Source organism: Phyllobates terribilis, unplaced genomic scaffold (genome assembly GCF_046119375.1).
Source record: "Phyllobates terribilis strain yellow unplaced genomic scaffold, ASM4611937v1 Scaffold_4__5_contigs__length_816908805, whole genome shotgun sequence".
Taxonomy (NCBI): Eukaryota; Metazoa; Chordata; class Amphibia; order Anura; family Dendrobatidae; genus Phyllobates; species Phyllobates terribilis.
In genome coordinates this window covers 181,309,227-181,332,350 of record NW_027362764.1, presented here as the reverse complement: position 1 = coordinate 181,332,350, position 23,124 = coordinate 181,309,227, and positions in this window count along the sequence as shown.

Below are 23,124 nucleotides of genomic sequence, written 5' to 3'. Positions count from 1 at the left end.
ACACTGGTATGGAACTAGTACCTTATACCTTATTGTTTTGATATGTCTGTCTATTGAATGTACCCATTTGGTGTTAGGTGTTAGTGACAGCGGGAGATCTTTGTTTGTTTATTTATATGCATTTATTTACATGCACTGGTTCGATCACTTCGGCCGCAGGTGCTGGTCATGCTATGAATGAATAGTGCTGGTCTATGCACTTATGTGCACGAGAGCACTAGTAAGCTACAGCGCTGCTGCCCTGTGGATTCGACCCAATGTGTGGCATTATGAATTAACTCCTTCTGACACTCCACGCTGCTATATATAACACCACTATATTTTTTCTATTTGTGATGAGTGCTTCATCCACAGCATAATCATAAGACTACTCAAGTTTTCCCAAAGATTTCAGTGTTGTTTCTCCTGCCTCCTCATGTTTGGTACCTTTCTCTTTTTATGATTCTAATTTGGATTTTTATATGTCTAAATAAAATACTTATTTTTAAATTATTTTTGGTACTTCATGTTTTACTGGGTAATCATAATATATCCTGGTAAAAAAATTTTGTGTGGTAATAATTATAGTGTGAGTGTACGTGTGTGTGCTTGGTGTAACCTTCTGCAGTCACGTGTGGGGGCGGTCAGGCGTAGGGGGCGGTCAGGCATAGGGGGCGGTCAGGAGTAGGGGGCGGTCAGGCGTAGGGGGCGGTCAGGCGTAGGGGGGGGTCAGGCGTAGGGGGGGTCAGGCGTAGGGGGCGGTCAGGCGTAGGGGGCGGTCAGGCGTAGGGGACGGTCAGACGTATGGGGCGGTCAGACGTAGGAGGGGGCTGAGGAGATGGAGGAGCCAGAAGCAGCAGCAAGGGGGGTGATCACTGGGGCAGGAGCCGGCAGCAGCAAGGCGGGGTAGGAGGCCGGCAGCATTGGGGGGTGATTACTGGGGCAGAAAGGGGAGCAGGAGCTGGCAGGAGCAGGGGGCTGATTACTGGGTTTTCGGGGGGGGGTGATCACTGGGAACAAGGGGGGGTGAACACTGGGAACAGGGGGGGTGAACACTGGGGGGGGTGAACACTGGGGACAGGGGGGGTGAACACTGGGGGAGGGGGTGCTTATTGGGAGGTGGGGGGTGATATCACTGGGACTGGGGGATGGTGGGTTTGATCACAGGAGCAGGGCATTTACACTGAGCCTGCTGCTGCTGTGATCACAGTCCACCGGCTGTCAGAAGGAGAGCAGCAGCCGGTGGATGAAGACGTGGGAGAGGGAGCGGAGGTCGGGGTGCAGGTATGAAAGTGGAGGGGGGGTGTAGAGGGTGGCGGGGGGGGTCGCGGGGGGGGGTGGAGGGGGGGGTCGGGGGAGTGGCGGCAATACTTACCGGTGATCAGCGGTAGCGGCGGCAGACGCGATCCACAGGGTCCACAGCAGGGGGTCCGCAGCAGGGGGTCCGCAGCAGGGGGTCCACAGCAGGGGGTCCACAGCAGGGGGTCCACAGCAGACGATCTAGGGTTGGGAAGGTGCTGGGAGGTTTCAGCCATCCCTCCATATCTGATTGGGGCTAGTATCCATGTGACGCTAGCCCCCCAATCAGATCTGGGGGGAGGGGGGGGACAGAGGTGACACTCCCCCCAGCCAATGGCTGATGCTGTAAGCATCAGGCAATGCCCAGATTTAAATATTACACCAATTTTCATTGGTGAAATATTTAATTCATACCGATTGGCAGTTTCACTAAAAGTGAAAATGAAACAGCCAATCGGAGGGGTCCCAGGCACGTGGGGGTTAATCCACCCCCCGGGGGGTCGACTTCAGGATGTCCAGTTGCAGTAGCAACTGTGACACCTGAGCGACCCCGCTCGCAGGCGCTGCAGGGGCTCTTTCCCTCCATGTCACAGACGCTGTGACATGGGTCGGGAACGAACTGTTTTCCATGTCACAAACGGTGTGACACGGGTCGGGAAGGGGTTAAAAACATTATTCCCATTATTGGGGAGTGGGTCTCCCATAGTCTTTAACTATGCCTTCCAAGCAAAAGCTGCCAAAAATTAGGACAGAGGAACTTGCAATGCTGGCAACATGGACCATGGTCACCCTGGTGGTATAGTGGTCATGGAGGCTGAGGATAAGGAGAAGAGCAAAAAACAGCCGAAACGAGGAAGCGTATACCCATGTGTGGGTGTGAAGCGATGCATGGGAATGCACCTCCCGAAATAACACAGTGGATTTGACTTTATGTTGCTCTTCTGTCATTTGGGGGTGATGAGAAGTCTGGCCCAATCCAGCCCTTGTTCATTTTGATAAGGGTCAGCTTGTCAGCATTGTCAGTTGACAGGCGAGTGCGCTTATCAGTTATAATTCCTCCAGCGGCACTAAAAACACGCTCCGATAACACGCTAGCGGCAGGGCAGGCCAGGACCTCCAAGGCATACAGAGTGAGTTCATTCCAAGTGTCCAGCTTGGATACCCAATAATTAAAAGGCATAGAGGAATCACGGAGGACGCTGGTACTCCCTCACCATCTTTTGAAACTTTCCACTCCTTGTGAGAGTACCCTGCGCCTCAGGGCCTGTAAGCTGGGCAGGTCTCAGAAAACTGTCCTAGAACATTGACAGTGTTCCCCTGCCTCTGCTGGATTGGAGTTGCGTCTCTCTCGCCTGTATGCCTTAGTTGGGCAGCGAACTGTGACCTCTGCCGCTACCCCTTGGAAATGACATGGAGGTCAGAGGGCGTTAACTAAACATTTTTTTCTATTTATAGCAACTGGGTCTCCCGTGCACTGTTGGCCTAAGCAGTGAATGGAAGGCTTTCCAAAAATTATAAGGAACTGCAATGCCCCTTACAAGAGCCATGTGTGGCACCCCAGGGGTCTGGTCACCACAGTAATAGAGATATTACGTCGGAGAGCAAGTGGGAGGTTTTCTGGTCAGGATCCCTTAAACATGCAACATCCTCCTGCCCCAGTCCTGGGAGGGGAGAATTCTGCCCTTATAAACTGGATCTGGGGCGGGGTTGAGTGAGTCAGAGAACAGTCAGAGTCAGAGTGAGAGCAAGGGAAAGTAACAGCAAGGAGCTCTGTAGGAGCTAGGAGCTAAAGACCAGGGGCTGGAAGCTGAGCAGAGCTCGCCCTGGCAGAAGACAATAGGAACCGGACACAGGAGTCCGAAGCTGTGAGGACTTATATATCCAGCAGCAGAAACCAGCCGGCAGGGGATTTCAGGTCCTCTGGCCATAGAAGCCCAGAGGCTCAGTCACAAGCAAGGGACCAGCACCGCCGTCGTGGAGCGGAGGCTAACAGAAGGCCCCAAGTCACCAGCCATACGGGTGAGCACTACACGGTACACTCAGGGACGTGGGCTACTTCTACCCGCTTACAGCAAGGTAGCCAGGAAGAGTGCAGACAGACGGGGAGGCCTACAACTCCACCTGGCCAGGGGAACTCCTGCTTGCTCACAGACTGACCAGGCCTCTTATGCTAGCCAGTACTCCCGGGAGGGTCTACCTTATAATCATCAGTAAAGACCCTGAACTGCACTGCAAAGACTCTGAGTCGTTCCTGCTGCGCTCGTGCACCATCACCCCCATCATCCACACTCACTGCCCTGAGGCTATACTCCTCCCAAAGGGAGTTATCCCATTCTATGCTGCGCACACAACACCAGCCTCAGCGGTCAGCCTCGCAGCAGTGGTACTCCCTGACCGCAATCCACGGGTGGCGCAGTCGGACAATTAACCTCAAAACCTAAGAAAGACTGCCACTGGTTTGACCAGCCTGAGCCACGGGACCGGGTCACCGCCACAGAGACTACAGACCCCAGAGACCCGGCACCGGGTATCCCACACACGTGCACACACGGCCCAGGGGGCGCGTCACATGCAGTGCAGCATATTACAAACATAAGTCCCATTATTGGGGAGTGGGTGTCCCATAGTATTTGCTTATGCCTTGCAAGCAAAAGCTGCCAAAAATTAGGACGGAACAACTTGCAATGCCCCTTACAAGAGCCATGCAGTACAGCATATTACAAACATAAGTCGCATTATTGGGGTGTGGGTGTCCCATAGTATTTGCTTATGCCTTGCAAGCAAAAGCTGCCAAAAATTATGACGGAGCAACTTGCAATGCCCCTTACAAGAGCCATGCAGTACAGCATATTACAAACATAAGTCCCATTATTGGGGAGTGGGTCTCCCATAGTATTTGCTTATGCTTTCCCAGCAAAAGCTGCCAAAAATTAGGACGGAGCAACTTGCAATGCCCCTTACAAGAGCCATGCAGTACAGCATATTACAAACATAAGTCCCATTATTGGGGAGTGGGTCTCCCATAGTATTTGCTTATGCTTTCCCAGCAAAAGCTGCCAAAAATTAGGATGGAGCAACTTGCAATGCCCCTTACAAGAGCCATGCAGTACAGCATATTACAAACATAAGTCCCATTATTGGGGAGTGGGTGTCCCATGGTATTTGCTTATGCTTTCCCAGCAAAAGCTGCCAAAAATTAGGATGGAGGAACTTGCAATGCTGGCACCCTGGTGTTATAGTGCTGGTGGAGGCTGAGGATAAGGAGAAGAAGATTAAACAGCCGAAACGAGGAAGCGTATACCCATGTGTGGGTGTGAAGCGGTGCATGTGAATACACCTCCCGAAATAACATAGTGGATTTGACTTTATGTTACTCTGCTGTCATTTGGTGGTGATGAGAAGTCTGGCCCAATCCAGCCCTTGTTCATTTTGATAAGGGTCAGCTTGTCAGCATTGTCAGTTCACAGGCGAGTGCGCTTATCAGTTATAATTCCGCCAGCGGCACTAAAAACACGCTCCGATAACACGCTAGCGGCAGGGTAGGCCAGGACCTCCAAGGCGTACAGAGCGAGTTCATTCCAAGTGTCCAGCTTGGATACCCAATAATTAAAAGGCACAGAGAAATCACGGAGGACGCTGGTACGATCGGCAAGGTACTCCCTCACCATCTTTTGAAACTTTCCACTCCTTGTGAGAGTACCCCACGCCTCAGGGCCTGTAAGCTGGGCGGGTGTCAGAAAACTGTCCAAGAACATTGACAGTGTTCCCCTGCCTCTGCTGGATTGGAGTTGCATCTCTCTCACCTGTACGCCTTGGTTGGGCAACGAACTGTGACCTCTGCCGCTACCGTGTTCAGATGGGAATTTTTTTAAGAGTTCTGCAGCAAGGGCCTTCTGGTATTGCCCCATTTTTGTAGACCTCTCCACCTCAGGAATAAGAGAGTGAAAGTTCTCCTTGTAGCGGGGGTCTACAAGTGTCACCAACCAGTAATGACTGTCACCCAACATTTTGACAACGCGAGGGTCACGGTTAATGCAGCGTAACATAAAGTCAGCCATGCGTGTCAGACTGGTAACGGGCAAGATTTCCGTGTCCTCACCAAGATGACGACTGACCATGTTCTCCTCCTCCTCCTCCTCCTCTTCCTCCTCCCCCCTGTCCTCAGGCCACCCACGCTGAACCGACGGTATGACACTTGTACAGGTACTACCGTCTACAACGCATGATAGCAGCTCCTGTTCTTCCTCCTCCTCCTCCTCCTCTCCCTCATTGTCCCCCAATGCACGTTGGGATGAGATGAGGCTGGGCTGTGTGTAATCGCCCGCTACGGCTTCTTGATCCATCTCATCATACTCTGGCTGCAATGCCTCCTCTTTAATTCTCTGCAGAGAGCGTTGCAAAAGACAGACAAGTGGGATGCTGACACTAATGATGGCGTCATCGCCACTCACCATCTTGGTGGCCTCCTCAAAGTTTGTCAGGATGGTACATATGTCAGACATCCAGGTCCACTCCTGAGGTCTTATGTGTGGAATCTGACCTGAATATCGACGGCCTTGTTGCAGCTGGTACTCCACAACTGCTCTCTTCTGCTCACAAATCCTTTGCAACATGTGGAGGGTAGAGTTCCAACGTGTGGGGACATCACACACCAGTCGGTGTGCCGGAAGCTGCAAACGCTGCTGCAACACAGCAAGGGTGGCGGAAGCTGTAGCCGACTAGCGAAAATGAGCTGACAGGCAGCGTACTTTCACGAGCAGATCTGGCAACTCGGGGTACGATTTAAGAAACCGCTAAACCACAAGGTTAAGCACATGAGCCAGGCATGGTACGTGTGTGATCTCACCTAACCTCAGAGCCGCAACCAGGTTACGGCCATTGTCACACACGACCATGCCGGGATGTAGGTTCAGCGGTCTCAGCCACAGATCTGCCTGCTCTTTCACAGCTGTCCACAACTCACAAGCAGTGTGAGGTTTATCACCTAAGCTTATGAGTTTCAGCACAGCCTGCTGCCGTTGGTGGAGGCAGTACTGCAATGCTTCCAGCTTGTAACTGATGTGGTGATATCTGAGATGGAGGCTGAACATGAGGAGGAGGAGGAGGATGCACAGGAGCTGTACACTGTGGGGGCAACTCTGACTGACATAGGGCCCGCAATCCTCGGTGTGGGGAGGATGTGTTCCGTCCCAAGGTCCGACTGGGTCCCGGCTTCCACTATGTTTACCCAGTGTGCCGTCAGAGAGATGTACCGTCCCTGGCCACAAGCACTTGTCCACGTGTCCGTTGTCAGGTGGACTCTCCCAGTAACTGCGTTGTTGAGGGCATGGCAGATGCTTTGGGACACGTGCTTGTGTAGTGCGGGGATGGCACACCGGGCAAAATAGTGTCGGCTGGGGACCGAGTACCAAGGGACGGCCACCGCCATAAGATTGCGGAAGGATTCCGTCTCCACCAGCCTAAAAGGCAGCATTTCCAATGCATGCAGTCGTGAAATGTGCGAATTTAGGACTGTGGCCTGTGGGGCGTTAGCTGCGAATTTCCGCTTTCGTTCAAAGGTCTGGGATATGGACAATTGAACGCTGCGGTGGGACGTGAACGTTGATGCTGTTTCTTGAGAAACTGACATAATAAGTGAAGACTGAGAGGAGGGGGCATCTTTACATGCAGTATGGACAGGGGATTGCCTTGCACACACAACAGGGGGTTCTATTGCACGCACAACAGTGGAAGAAGCAGTGGTGACACCCGCTGACACTGGTCGTGGACCCTGGGTTTCGCCCCACAAAGTCGGGTGCTTTGCTGCCATGTGCCTGATCATGCTGGTGGTGGTCAGGCTGGTAGTTTTGTCGCCCCTGCTGATGCTAGCATGGCAGGTGGAACATATGGCCTTTTTGGGGTTATCAGCAGAGTCTTTAAAAAAATTCCAGACTCTGGAAGACATACCGCTTGTACTGGCAACGTCCCTCGTGTTGGTGTTACGGGGAACTGTTGCTCGCCTTCTGTGTGCGGCCACCACACTGCTTCTTCCTGCCTGTTGGGGTACTCTGCCTCCCTCCCCCTGTGTGCTGCTGGCCTCGCTCTGTGTGTACTCCTGCCACGTTGGGTCAGTTACTAGATCATCCACCACCTCCTCCTCTTCCACTTGCGCACCGCGATCCTCCTCCTCACTTCCTGGCAATTGTGTCTCGTCATCTTCCACCTCTTGTGACAGATTGCCAACGTCGACTTCCTGTGGCCGTGGCTGTTCAAATATTTGGGCATCGCAACATGGGATCTCCTCTTCCACCACTTCAAGCGTATCAGGCGAGGGGCCCAAATATGGAAATGGACCAGTGAACAGCTCTTCAGAGTGTCCAAGTGTGGGATCACTTGCTGTCTGACGACACTCGGCATGGTGGGAGGAAGGAGCATCAGGGTGAGGAGGAGTATGCGGTCGAGACTCATGGCTACTAAGAGTTGACCGTGTGGAAGACAGACCGGAGGTGGTGGTGCCCAGGTAACTGGAAGTATTGTGTGCTATCCAATTAATAACCTGTTCACACTGATCAGTTCTCAATACTGGTGTTGTTCTGTGCTTCCCTAGTAATTCGGTCAAGAAGTGGGAGCGAGAAGATGTGGCTGTTGGTTGTGGCACATTTTCATCTTGGCCACGGCCCCATCCTCTGCACGAACAATCACCAGAACGTCCACTTCCACGTCCCTTGCCACCCGCCTTGCCCATTGTAAAAGAAGTAAAATAGCTTACACTTGCACTATCAATGAAAAAAGGGTAATAAATAGTAGATTAGAACCGTGGAAGAGGAAAACCACAGTTATTGTTTACTGGGGTATACCACACTTTTTAAATAGAGATATTTGCGGCTGAACAGTGAGCGACACACTCAAACTGCTTTTTTTTTAGATACCAAAGGCCCAAAACTGGATAGTACAGCGATTTGACCCGTGGAACTGCGAAACCACACTGGGATGTCGGGCCTACACAAGACTATTTTCAACAGATATATTTTTGTGTCACAACAGTCAGGAGACACTACTGTTTTTTTTTACGGAAAAAACTACCAAAACCTGAATAATAGAGATTTTTTACTGTGGAACAGCAAAACCACAGTTATAATTTACTGGTGTATACCAGGCTTTTTAAAATATATACATATTTGCGGCTGAACAGTGAGCGACACACTCAAACTGTTTTTTTTAGATACAAATGGCCCAAAAGTGGATAATACAGAGGTTTGTACCGTGGAACTGCAAAACCACACTTGTATTTCTCGGGCCTACACCAGACTATTTTCAACAGATATATTTGTGTCTGAAAAATCAGGGAGACACTATTTTTTTTTTTTTTTACATCAAAAAATGCAAAAAGCAGGATAATAGAGATTTTTTACCGTGGAACAGCAAAAGCACACTTCTGTCTCTCTGTCTCTCTGGCCTACACCAGACTATTTTCAACAGATATATTTGTGTCTGAAAAATCAGGGAGACACTATTATTATTTTTATACTGCAAAAAATGCCAAAAACAGGATAATAGAGATGTTTTACCGTGGAACATCAAAACCACAGTAATAATTTACTGGTGTATACCAGGCTTTTTAAAATATATATATATTTGCGGCTGAACAGTGAGCGACACACTCAAACTGTTTTTTTTAGATACAAATGGCCCAAAAGTGGATAATACAGAGGTTTGTACCGTGGAACTGCAAAACCACACTTGTATTTCTCGGGCCTACACCAGACTATTTTCAACAGATATATTTGTGTCTGAAAAATCAGGGAGACACTATTTTTTTTTTTTTTACAGCAAAAAATGCAAAAAGCAGGATAATAGAGATTTTTTACCATGGAACAGCAAAAGCACAGTAATAATTTACTGGTGTATATATTTGCGGCTGAACAGTGAGCGACACACTCAAACTGTTTTTTTTAGATACAAATGGCCCATAGAACTGCAAAACCACACTTCTATTTCTCAGGCCTACACCAGACTATTTTCAACAGATATATTTTTTTTTTGGGGGGGGGGGCACCAAAAGGTAAGATGGGTATTTGTACATTGTGAAGGAGGAAAAAAAAAAGAGGATTTAGATAAAAAAAAGGATTTTTCCTGGCCCCCGGGACCTGGAGCTAAGTCCAGCAATTTCAGCAACAGGAGCAGCACACAGGACTGTAATGCAGGGTTTGCTGGAATAACCACTGCGTCTCCTATACAGCCTGTCTGCCTGCCTGCCTGATATACCTGGGATGGATATTAGTCCTGAGAAGGACTGTTTGTTTGATATGGCAGCCTTTACAGACCCTAGCGTGATGCACGGGCGAGTACCGAGCAGTGTCGAGCATGTTCGCTCAACTCTAATTAAGACCATATATACCACCTCCCTATCCCAACAACCAACAATTCCCCCCTCCTCCCTTTTCTGGTGTATCATATTACTAACTCACTGCTTTTCTTATTATAGTATTAATAAATTAAACAACACATCCTTTTCCAACTCCTCAGACACCTCCCTAGAGCATGTAATCCAGTTAACCCATTGTTTACCAAATTTAGCCATTTCTCCCATTTTAATACATACCTTCTTTTCCATCAATATTGTATTTTTCAAATATCGTATAATTTTATCTATCAAAGGAGGATCATTTGATGCTAATATTTGGCTATGAAACAGCATAGCATGATACATTATTTTGTTAATGGCCAACTGAATTGGATTCTGGCATATTTCTTCTCAAACAAGACTCAAAAGACATGTCTTAGGAGTAAGAATAAAGAGAGTTGAGGGGCAAATATCATCAGGGTGCCAAGCTACGAATGAGGGAACAAACCAGACTGGATCAAGATAGCAATTTATTGAACAGTACGCATTTCGGGGACAGTTCGTCCCCTTCATCAGGTTAATACAAAACATGGACATCACTGACCAGTTTATATAGGCCAACGCTGGTTTGATTAATTAATTGATAAATCAATTACATACAAAACCAAACCAAACATGACTAACTTTCCAATATTTTCCCATAGCTCAGCCAGTTTAGGGCACGACCAAAACATATGCATTAAGTCCTCTCCTTTCTCCCTGCATCTCGGCCAAACATCGTCACTTCTAAGGCCCATCCTATATAGTGCTTTGGGGGTCCTGTAGGATAAATAATTGAGACCTCACCTGGGCCGTATTGATCGAGGCCTTCCCTGTCAATTCAAGGACGTCTTCCTATTCCTCCATCGAAATGTTTCCCACATCGCTCTCCCATTTATCTTTAATCGAGGCCATGAGATCATTAACAATTTTCATCAACAGAGAATTGTATAATAAGGAAATGAATCCCTTGGTAACTTTATCACATACTACATAATCAATTATCCTATTATATGAGATACTGAGTAGTGTTGAGCCACCCCCGTAGTGTTCGAGTTCGGTTCGGTTCGTCGAACACCCGTGTGTTCGCCGAACTGTTCGTCGAACTGTTCGTCGAACACCTTCGAACACCGTTAAAACCAATGGCAGGCAAACAAAAACACATAGAAACACATAGAAAACACCTTCAAAGGTGTCCAAAAGCTGACAAACTGCTCAGAAGACACAACTAACACATGGAAAAGTGACAAGTACATATAGTCATGCGAAAAGAAAAGAGGTGGAGGAGTAAAAGGAGGGGGAGACACAGATATAGGCATGTCATGCCCTTCTAAAATCCAAAAAGTGAGAAGCCGAGACGGCCAGTCCGCTCCTGCCCGTGCCACCTCCGTGTCGCCGGGTTTGTGCCAGAGCCGCGGTGAACCCTGACGGCCAGCCCCCCTCTCCCAATACTGGTGCCTGTCCGCTGGTGGGTCAAGAGAGCCCCCCTGTGGTGGAGGCAGCTCTAAGCTTTTTAATTTAAATTGTCCCTCTAATTTGAATGAATACACTTTAAATCCATTTACAAGGATCTATTGGAGGGCAAGTCTCATGCCAGCAGCCGCGTAATTCCAGCTCCAGTAGCGTCCACTAAAGCTGCTGCAGTTAAAAAGCTTTTATAAGGATCGAGCTCGGCTGTCCACCGCAAGGCATCCTAGTGCCAGTCCCAGCCCCTATGCCTTGGGGTGCCTCCTGATGCTCTTCACTAAGTATCCCGTGGTCCCGAAGCATTTCCTTTGAAAAAATTAAGTGTCCAAACTACAGGTGGTGTAGCTTGCTTAACAGCCGGGATAATCCGCTGACTAGCAGACACTGCTACTAGGCACAAAGTATTTCCTGGGCTAGATGCAGTTAAAAATTTGTAAGTAGATACTCTCGTTGGATGCTGAGAAAGCATTCCATAGAGTCTCCTGGCACGCCATATATGATTCTCTTAAAAAGCTTGGGGTAGGGGTCTAGGGGACCCTTTTATAGCCAAAATCACGGCCCTGTATCACAATACGTCACCTAGGCTGAAGATAAATGGAACTGTAGCACCGAGGGCTCGGTTGCTACAGACGTATTGCACCTCACCCAGAGGTGTGATATCTCACTCTCAGATAAGGATGGAGTGTGGATCAGGACCCGACACCTGCATGCATTACACCACATTGCCGTGGGGCAGGGCGACCAATATGCCCCTGAGATGGGCACGACAGTCCCTGTCCCTGGCTGGAGTGGGGGGAGGGAACACTGAGGAAGGGGAACCCTGCAGTGCAGGAGCAGGGAGGAAGCAGTTCCTGGGTGCATTGAGAAGGGAGTATAAAAGGTGGGCACCATCTTAGTTCAGTGCAGAGAAGTCTGAGCAGAAGTGGCAGGGAGCAGGGGCTCTGCATGAGCTCTGCTCCGGAGGCGGGCCTAGTAACAGAGGCCCAGGCCTGCAAGAGGGAGAAGGAAGGAAGAGGAGCGGAGAAGGCTCCAGGAACGAGGAATGAAGGGATCCCAGGGGTGCGGACGGGCGAGTCGCCACCGCACGCCCGAATCTACCTGCGTGGAGGGGTCAGGCCAAAGGGGGAGACCGGTCCCCGAACTAGTGGAGGCAGGAAACGACCCTCAGCTAGAAACCGGAGGCTCTGACATTTTATGTGGCGCAGCCCCTTGCTCCACCCGCTAGGAAGGCACCACATAGGGTCAGGGAAACTGGCGCCAAGTTTACCAAGAGGAGGCCCGAGGCAGCCGGACAGAAGTGTTGGTAAGAAAGGCCAGACAAAGGACACACAAAGGGGGTCCTGTGAAGCGCTCCAAAGTTATCTGGGAGTTGTCTGAGCCCCTCACCTGGTGAGCACAGTACGACGTGGGCAGCCGTTACCTGCAGACGTGGTCTGGATAATAAGAACTGTGAGTAAAGGCCCTGAACTGCATCACTGACTCCGTGTCGTTACTGCTGCTGCCCTGCACCATCAACCCCATCCTCCGCATACACTGCCCTGAGGCTATACTCCTCCCGTGGGGAGTTATGCTACGCTCTGCTGCACCCACAACACCAGCCTTAGCGGTCTGCCCTGTAGCGGCGGTTCACTCTGACCGCAATCCACGGGTGGCGTAGTCGGACATTTAAACATCAAAACCACATAAATAGTTCCGCCACTGGTTTGACCGCCCTGAGCCACGGAACCGGATCGCCGCCACGAAGACTACAACCACCAGCATCCACCAAAAAGGGTCCGGCTCCGGGTGTCCCAAGGCCCAGGGGGTGCGTCAGAACATTTTCATCACCTTTCACAATCACCAATGGGACAAGGCAGGGATGTCCTCTGTCCCCTCTCTTATACATCCTAGTGACGGAGCACCTGCTCTCATCAATTCGCCATAACCCCAATATTAGGTGGATTGAGGTGGGAGGCACCGAGTACAAGTGCTCTCTATTTGCTGATGATGTCCTAGTATATATCACTCAATCACATATATCCATCCCTGCTGTTATGGCTGAAATAGATCACTTTGTTACATGGTAAAATTTTAAAATCAATGCAGCGAAGTCTGAGGCCCTCGATGTCTCCCTCCCTAAATCCATATAGGATTCCATCCAGTCCAACTTTCCCTTTGCCTGGCCCTCACAGGGTATCAAATACTTAGGAATTCCTATTCATAGAGACCTCTCCCATCTATGTTATCTTAATTTTGGGCCCTTTATTGAACAATTCCATACAGACCACGGTTGGCAAGTTAGAACTGTAAGATTCACTACGTGAACCACTGGTGTTTTGTGGAAAAGCACATGTACACCGCGTTCCAAATTATTATGCAAAAAGTGTTTAGGAGTGATAAGGGAAGAATTTGTTTGTTTGTCAGTTAAACTCATTGATGGTGATGTGTGTCAGGGCTCTTTATATCACTGTAAGCAATTGCAGACACCTGTGCTAATTAGTTTGGCAGGTGTGTCCAATGAAAGGCAAGACTACTTAAGAAGGCTCTCTCACATTATTAAGCAGCCTACATTTTCTGCCAAAATGGGAAAGAAAAAGGATGTGTCGGCTGCTGAGAAGCAACAAATTGTGGAGTGTTTAGGTCAAGGCATGACTACAATCAACATTGTGCGATGATCAGGATGAAGTGTCTTGGCAATCAAGAAGTATGTAGCTGATTCACAGTACACACGTGTGCGTGCTGATAAGGGCAAATTGAGGACTCTTTCCTACAGGCAATTACGTCAGGTTGAAACAGCAGCGGCAAAAAAGCCTTGTCATAGCAGCAGACAAGTTTTTGAAGCTGCTTGTGCCTCCAACGTCCCCCGAACAACAAGATGCAGGGTCCTTCAGAGGTTTGCAGCTGTGCATATGCCATCCTGTCGACCTCCTCTATCCACTTCACACAAGCAGAAACGGCTCCAGTGGGCCAAACATTACATGAAGACTGATTTCAAAACTGTTTTGTTCACGGATGAGTGCCGTGCAGCGCTCGATGGTCCAGATGAATGGAGTGGAGGATGGCTGGTTGATGGACACCCCACGCAAACACGGCTACAGCGCCAACAAGGAGGAGGTGGAGTAATGTTTTGGGCTGGAATCATGGGGAGAGAGATTGTCGGCCCCTTTAGGATCCCTGAAGGCGCTAAAGATGAACTCCATAATGTATGTGGATTTTCTCAAACAGCACTTCCTGCCATGGTTCAAGAAGAAGAACCGTGTATTTCACAGCAAGATCATTTTTCTGCATGATAATGCACCATCTCATGCTGCACATAAAACATCTGCATCTCTGGCTGATATGGGCATAAAAGGGGACAAACTTATGGTGTGACCCCCATGCTCCCCTGACCTCTACCCCATTCAGAACCTTTGGAGCATCATTAAAAGGAGTGTCTATGATGGCGGGAGGCAGTTCACATCTAAGCAACAGCTCTGGGAGGGTATTCTGTCCTCATGCAAAACAATTGAAGCAGAAACCATCCAAAACCTGACAAATTCAATGGACGAGAGAGTTCAGAAGCTCCTTTCGAACAAGGGGTCCTATGTGAAAATGTAACATCACCTAGAATAAAGTTTTGAGTTGAAAACTGTTTGATTTCAGTTTCTAACAACCTGCTAATGCTTATAATTTCAAAAATGACCATTTTTTTGGTCTTTATTAAAATGAAAAGGTTGATCGAAAAGTTTGGGGGATCTAAGAGTGTGGCAACCCAGTAGTCATGATTACTTCGAATTCTGACAATATGAGGGTCATGCTGCAGGTAGTGCAGCAAGAAGGCACTTATGTGTCTTGCGCATCTCGGAGCCCCAAAATTATTTTCCGGGCTAGATGCAGCTAAAAATTATTTTTAATTTTAAATCTGGTGAAGCTTATTATAGATGGCCTAATAGGATCAGTGCTGCACACTGCTACAAAGCCCAAATTATTTTCCAGTCAAGATACAGATAAACATGATTAGTAATTTGAAAGCTTAAAACGGTTGGTAGGGTGATTTTAACCAATCATCAAGCTTTTACTCTCCCCAGGATGACACAGGGGTAGAAAAGTCGTTTCGGATCCATGATTTGTTCATCTTTATGAACGTGAGTCTGTCTACATTATCAGTGGAGAGCCGCGTGCGCTTATCTGTCAGCACACCACCAGCAGCGCTGAACACACGTTCAGACAGAACGCTGGCTGCGGGGCATGACAAGATCTCCAAGGCGTAAGTGGCTAGCTCCGGCCATTTATCCAGATTGGAAGCCCAAAAAGAGCAAGGGTCCAGTGACACAGTCGTTGCTTCAATGTTTACTTGGAGATACTCCTGTACCATCGTCTCTAGGCGTTGACTATGTGTCAGACTTCTTGTCTCCTGTGGCCTTGCAAAGGATGGGCTAAAAAAGTGGTGAAATGATTCCGCAAAATTGATGTTACCAGCAGATACTGTGGTTCTGTTACGGTTTGAGTGCTGAACACTTGACGGTCCCACGGTTGGCAAGTTGGAACTGTGAGATTCACTACGTGCACCACTGGTATTTTGTGGAAAAGCACATGTAAGATTCTGCAACAGTCTCTGCTGATACTCCTGCATGCGTGCATCCCTTTCTATGGCAGGAATAATTTCTGCAAATTTACTTTTGTACCGGGGATCTAACAGTGTGGCAACCCAGTAGTCAGGATTATTTCTAATTCTCACAATTCGAGGGTCATGTTGCAGGTAGTGCAGCAAGAAGGCACTCATGTGTGTTGCGCATCCAGGAGCACCAAGTCCCTGCTGTGTTGGTGGCGAGATAGCAATCATGCTTCCTTCCTCTGTCCTCTCCCCCCAACCTCGCACAACAGAAATGTGATCAAGGTCTCCCTCATCTGATGAGTCTTCCATCAGTTCGTCCTCCACTTCTTCCTGGGCTCCTGCACCTTCCTCACTAGTTTGGCTGCTACCATGCGCCCTGGTAAAATCATCTCCCCCACCCTCACATGCCTGCCGCCTTGGTGCTGCCGACCGTCTGGACCTTGCAGATGTTAGCCCTTCCGCATACAAGTCCTCCTCCTCTACTTCCTCCACCTCCTCTTGTGCCACCACCTGACTCCGAATTCTGTTTAACATGTGCTCCAGCATGTAAATCACCGGAATAGTCATGCTGATAATGGCATCGTCAGCACTAAACATCTTCGTCGCCATTTCAAAACTGTGCAGAAGGGTGCATAGGTCCCTGATCTGAGACCACTCCTCCAGCGTGATTTGCCCCACCTCTGAATCTCGTTGGCCCAGGCTATACGTCAGAACGTATTGCACCAGGGCTTGTCGGTGCTGCCACAGTCGCTGCAACATGTGCAGAGTTGAATTCCACCGGGTAGGCACATCGCATTTTAGCCGGTGAAGTGGCAGGCCCAACGACTTCTGTAGAGATGTAAGTCGCTGAGCTGCGGGATGCGAACGGCGGAAGTGAGCACACAGCGACCGTGCCCTCTGCAGAAGGCCATCTAGTCTGGGATAGTGGGCTAAAAATTGCTGGACAACCAGGTTCAACACGTGAGCCATACAAGGCACGTGTGTGACATTGCCCCGGCGAAGGGCCGCACCCAGGTTTGCAGCATTGTCGCACACGGCCTTCCCTGGTTTCAAGTCCAGTGGAGACAACCATTCATGAAATTGGTTCTCCAGAGCTGACCACAACTCCTCAGCTGTGTGACTCACATTTCCCAGACATTTCAATGTAAAAACCGCCTGATGACGTTGAGCCCTACTGCCAGCATAGTAAGGAGGTGTGCAGGATCCCTTCTGCGCAGTTAGAAAGCCTGTGGCATGACCAGACAGGCTTTGGGTGCAGGTGGAAGACCGAGAGGAGGTTGAGGAGGCAGAAGCAGTGGAGGAAAAATGACATAAAGAGGATTGACGCACAACTCGTGGGGACGGCAAGACTTGGACAGCAGCCCCTTGTCCTGCTGTCACCATAGTTACCCAGTGCCCAGTCAGCGACATGTAACGCCCCTGTCCATGCCTACTCGTCCAAGTGTCTGTGGTGAAATGAACCCTGTCACACACAGAGTTTCTCAAAGAAGCGGTGATGTTGTGTGCGACATGCTGGTGGAGCGCAGGCACACCTTTCTTTGAGAAGTAGTGCCGACTGGGCATCTGGTACTGGGGCACTGCGACGGACATAAGGTCTCGAAAATCCTCTGTGTCCACCAGGCGGAAAGGCAGCATTTCTGTAGCCAAGAGCTTGCAGATGGTGAAATTCAACCTCTTAGCTTTCTCATGGCTAGGAGGAAATGGTCTTTTACTTGTCCACATCTGAGGGACCGAGGGCTGGCTATTGTGCTTAGACGGGGTTGATAAGGGTGTCCCCGGCAAACTGCCGGTCTGTGAGGAAGATGCAGGCAGACATGTTAGGTTGCCTTGATCCAAAGGTGGTGCTATCGATGTCGGACAGCGCTCAAGACCAGCTGGTGTTACCACCTCCAAAGAAAATGATGACCTGCCAATCACGCTGGCTGTTGCGGGTAAAGAGGTGGCAGGTCTGCGCCCCAAAACAGGTGTGACTGCTGTCCCCCCAGTCACAGAGGATGAAGAGGCCGCGGATGCACAAGATATGGCAGACGGTGGTTGGCCCGGCCGGCTAGACCGCATTGTAGCACACTGAGCTTCCCACTGCAACTTATGCTTCATGTCCATGTGCCGGTCCATGCATGAAGTACTCAAACTATGTATTTTTTGGCCTCTACTTAGCTTTTGCTGACAAATGTTACAGATAACACGAGTTGGGTCATCTTTATCGATCTGAAAAAATGCCCAGGCTATGCAAGGCTTAGCACCCATGCGACCTGAAGAGCCACCACGACTTGTGGTGAGAGGCAGAGTTGTGTTTGAGGATTCAGTTGTTGACGTGCTTCCAGTACTACGTCTCTGTCCAGGAAGGCGCAACCTGACCTCGTCGTCACTAGCATCTTCCTCCACCTCCTCTGCTGACCTCATCTCTTGGCTGACTGTGGGTTGACAGTAAGTGGGATCTCCGACCTTATCATCATCACCCTGTGCGTTATCACACCCGTCGTCCTCAGAGCCAACCTGTTCCTGCCCTGACAAAAAACTAAAGTTGTCGCTCCAATCAGGTATTTGAGTCTTATCATCGTCTTCCTCATTGTCTCCACCAACAGGAGTTACAGTTTGGGAATGAGGGTCTACATTATGGTCAGAACCTTCTGCGTCTGGTCCTGGATCCGACTCATAAAGATTCTGGGCATCAGTGCAGATCATTTCCTCGTCTGGATTCACAGAAGCGCTGGAGTCGACCTCTGATTCCCAGGCTATAGTATGAGTAAACAGCTCTGCAGACTCAACCATCTGTTCTACCTCATACTCAGACGGGCAGCTGGAGATTTGGGAGCTGTGAGGAAGCAAGTGCGATTTGGGTGACACCTTTGAGGACTGGAGTATTTGTGATGTTGAAGTTGATGTGGAGGAGAGCCCACTTAAAGGAGCACTTGATATCCGTTGAAGCACCTGCTGTTTTTGTGCCTCATCTGGAATTTGTAGCGATTGGCGTGGCCGTAAGAAAGGGATCTTATCACATTGTCCGCTAAAAGAAGTAGACATTTTAGTTTGGCTGGAAGATGGTCATTCTTCTGCACCTACCCCACGGACACAACCTTTTTTCCCCTTCCCAACACGCCTATTCCCCTTTCCACCAGCAGCAGGCCTTTTTCCACTCATTTTGGTGGTTAACTAATTCACAACTCTTGAGTTGTTTGCACAAAAAAACAATGGATGGTAACCAAGCAGAGCTGAGTGGCCAAACTGTGGTATTAGGCCAAAACTATTGGCTGGGTTAGATGCAGAAAAAAATTATTTTTAATTTGCAACCTGATGGAGGTCAGTATAGATGGACTAATAGACCAAGTCCCACACACCGCTAGAAGCCCAAATATTTTTTCAGAGCTAGATGCAGAAATTTTTTTTATTCAATTTGCAACCTGATGGAGGTCAGTATAGATGGACTAATAGACCAAGTCCCACACACTGCTAGAAGCCCAAATATTTTTTCAGAGCTAGATGCAGAAAAAAATTATTTTTAATTTGCAACCTGATGGAGGTCAGTATAGATGGACTAATAGAACAAGTCCCACACGCTGCTAGAAGCCCAAATATTTTTTCACAGATAAATGAAGAAAAAAATTATTTTTAATTTGCAACCTGATGGAGGTCAGTATAGATGGACTAATAGACCAAGTCCCACACACTGCTAGAAGCCCAAATATTTTTTCAGAGCTAGATGCAGAAAAAAATTATTTTTAATTTGCAACCTGATGGAGGTCAGTATAGATGGACTAATAGACCAAGTCCCACACACCGCTAGAAGCCCAAATATTTTTTCAGAGCTAGATGCAGAAAAAAATTATATTCAATTTGCAACCTGCTGGAGGTCAGTATAGAAGGACTAATAGAACAAGTCCCACACACTGCTAGAAGCCCAAATATTTTTTCAGAGCTAGATGCAGAAAAAAATTATTTTTAATTTGCAACCTGATGGAGGTCAGTATAGATGGACTAATAGACCAAGTCCCACACACTGCTAGAAGCCCAAATATTTTTTCAGAGCTAGATGCAGAAAAAAATTATTTTTAATTTGCAACCTGATGGAGGTCAGTATAGATGGACTAATAGAACAAGTCCCACACGCTGCTAGAAGCCCAAATATTTTTTCAGAGATAAATGAAGAAAAAAATTATTTTTAATTTGCAACCTGATGGAGGTCAGTATAGATGGACTAATAGACCAAGTCCCACACACTGCTAGAAGCCCAAATATTTTTTCAGAGCTAGATGCAGAAAAAAATTATTTTTAATTTGCAACCTGATGGAGGTCAGTATAGATGGACTAATAGACCAAGTCCCACACACCGCTAGAAGCCCAAATATTTTTTCAGAGCTAGATGCAGAAAAAAATTATATTCAATTTGCAACCTGCTGGAGGTCAGTATAGAAGGACTAATAGAACAAGTCCCACACACTGCTAGAAGCCCAAATATTTTTTCAGAGCTAAATGAAGAAAAAAATTATTTTTAATTTGCAACCTGATGGAGGTCAGTATAGATGGACTAATAGACCAAGTCCCACACACTGCTAGAAGCCCAAATATTTTTTCAGAGCTAGATGCAGAAAAAAATTATATTCAGTTTGCAACCTGATGGAGGTCATTATAGATGGACTAATAGAATGATGCTATGCCCAAAAGATTTTACTTCACTAGGTGCAGTAAAAAAATTGGTATTCTATACACAGGTGGTATATCTTGCAACACAGATAGGCTACTCCACTGACTAACACACTCTGCAATAGGCCAAAAAGGATTAGCTTTGCTAGATTCAGCCAAATGCTGTGAAAAAAACTTGCACAGCACTGGCACAGACCTGCCTTGCAAAAACTGATAGGAACTGATGTAACCTAGTCCTGAAAAGGACTCCAATTACAATTAGTCTTTACTCCCACAATCTATCTATTTAAGAGCACAGACCTGCCTGATAAAAGTCGTAGGAAATGCTGTAACCTAGTCCTTAAAAGGACTGCAATCACAACTATTCCCTACTCCCAAGCTATCTGTATATTTGTGCGAAAATTGGCTTGAAATTAACAAGGTATAGCGCACACAGCAACAGCGGTGCCGTCTAACACGCAGCTGCAGCAGTGAGAAAATGGTGGCGACGGGGAAAATGGCTTGGTCTTATAGGGCAAGGACATGTGACATACACTGCCAATCACACATGCCCTTGCTTGTGTGAAAAAAAGCACTTCGCTCCGTGTGTGCGCTGCTGATAGGCTGACAGATTGCACCTCCCCACTGCAAATGCGGGAAAGAGAAAAAAAAATGGAGATCTTCATTGTTCCTGCAGAGATCCATCCCCTGCCCCTCCCCCCGCCCCGCTGTACACTCAAACTGCGTATTAACATTAATTTTCATCATTACTGAGAAAAAATCCAGTTATGATTTTGGTGCACGAACAGTTATCGAACATAACCTCGAACAGCCGAATTTTTCTCAAATTGTTCGTGTTCGCCGACCGGCTCGAACACCGCCCAACAGCTCGAATTTGAGATTGGCGAACAGTTCGAGTAGAACAACGCTCATCTCTAATACTGAGATCTGAGATATTTTTCTGCAATCTAATCGTGTGCCTTAGTTGTAAATATTTAAAAAATTCTGAATTATTTAGATTAACCCCTTTAAAGCCCATGACACACTAATACGCGTCAGTGCCCTGGGCTTTAAGAGCCTGACCCCTATTAGTACGTCATCGCGATCGCACGCGCACACAGGCTGTGCGGGCGCGATTGCCGCCGGGTGTCAGCTGATTGTCACAGCTGACACCCGGTACTATGTGCAGGGAGCGCTCCCTCACCGCTCCCAGCACATTAACCCCCGCAATGCTGCGATTGAAGTCGATCACAGCATTGCGGAGGCAAGGGGAGGTGATCGCAGATACTCACCTCCTCTTCCGGCCTCCAGCGCTGTGTGCCGCGGCTTCCCGGGTGTTGCCATGACAACCCGATGTCGTCATGACAACATACGGGTCACCAGACAGCAGATAGATTGTTTGGACATGCGCAGTGCATCTCCAAACTATCTTCTCCCTGTCCAGCGCTGACTGCCTGCATGGCACAGGGATGGTGCTCCATCCCTATGCTGTGCAGGCGATCAGAATAAAAAAAGTGAAAGTCCCATTGTGGGACAAAGTAAAAAAGTAAAAAAACTCCCAAAAAGTGAAAAAAAAATGTAAAAAAAATTGTAAAAATATATAAAAAAAAATAAATAAATAATCCACTAAAAATAAAAATATAATGTACCCATCAATAAATATTATTATGAAAAAAAAACAAAAAAACAATAAAAGTACACATATTTAGTATCGCCGCGTCCGTAACGACCTGGCCTATAAAACTGTTCCACTAGTTAACCCCTTCAGTGAATATGGTAAAAAAAAGCAAAAAACAATGATTTATCATCATACTGCCAAACAAAAAATGAAATAACACGTGATAAAAAAGACGAATATAAATAAAAATGGTACCACTGAAAGCATCATCTCGTCCCGCAAAAAACAAGCCACCATACAGCTCCATCAGCTGAAAAATCAAAAAGTTACAGCTCTCAGAATAAAGTGATGCAAAAGAATAATTTTTTCTATAAAATAGCTTTTATTGTGTAAAAGCGCCAAAACATAAAAAACAATATAAATGTGGTACCGCTGTAAACGTACTGACCCGAAGAATAAAGCTACCTTATCAATTTTACCACACCCGGAGCAGAATAAAAAAATGTAAAAAAACACAATTCCTGAATTGTTGGTTTTTGTTTATTCTGCCTCCCAAAAATAGGAATAGAAAGCGATCAAAAAATGTCACGTGCCTGAAAATGGCACCAATAAAAACGTCAACTCATCCCGCAAAAAACAAGCCATCACATTACTCCGTCGGCCAAAATACGGCGATGCAAAAACTAGATTTTACAAAATATGTGTCTTTTAGACAGCTGTCAATCATAAAAACCCGATATGATTCTGGTACCGCTGTAATCGCACCGACCCGAAGAATAAAGTAATCTCATCACTTATACCGCACGAGGAACGGCGTAAAAAATAAATGCTAGGGCTGGGGTTGGGTTTGTGCTAATGTTAGGGTTGGGGTTGTTTTTTTTTTTCAAAAGTAAAAAAAAAAAAAAAAATGACGATATGGCGACTAGTGTTGAGCGCAAGAGCTCACTACTTGAGATTGCATCGGGTGCTCGGGTATGCACTGAGTATCGCGGGTGCTCGAGTCTCAGCCCCATATTCTTCGCGGCCGAAAAACCTCGCGGGGATTGCCTGCCATGCACGAGTGATCCCCGCATGTTTTTTTGGGGGTGTCTAATAACCGTGAAACATGCGGGTGGGGACTCGAGCATTTCACTTGAGCACCCGTGATACATGGTGCATACCTGAGTACCCGATGCAAACTCAAGTAGCGAACACTTGTGCTCAAGA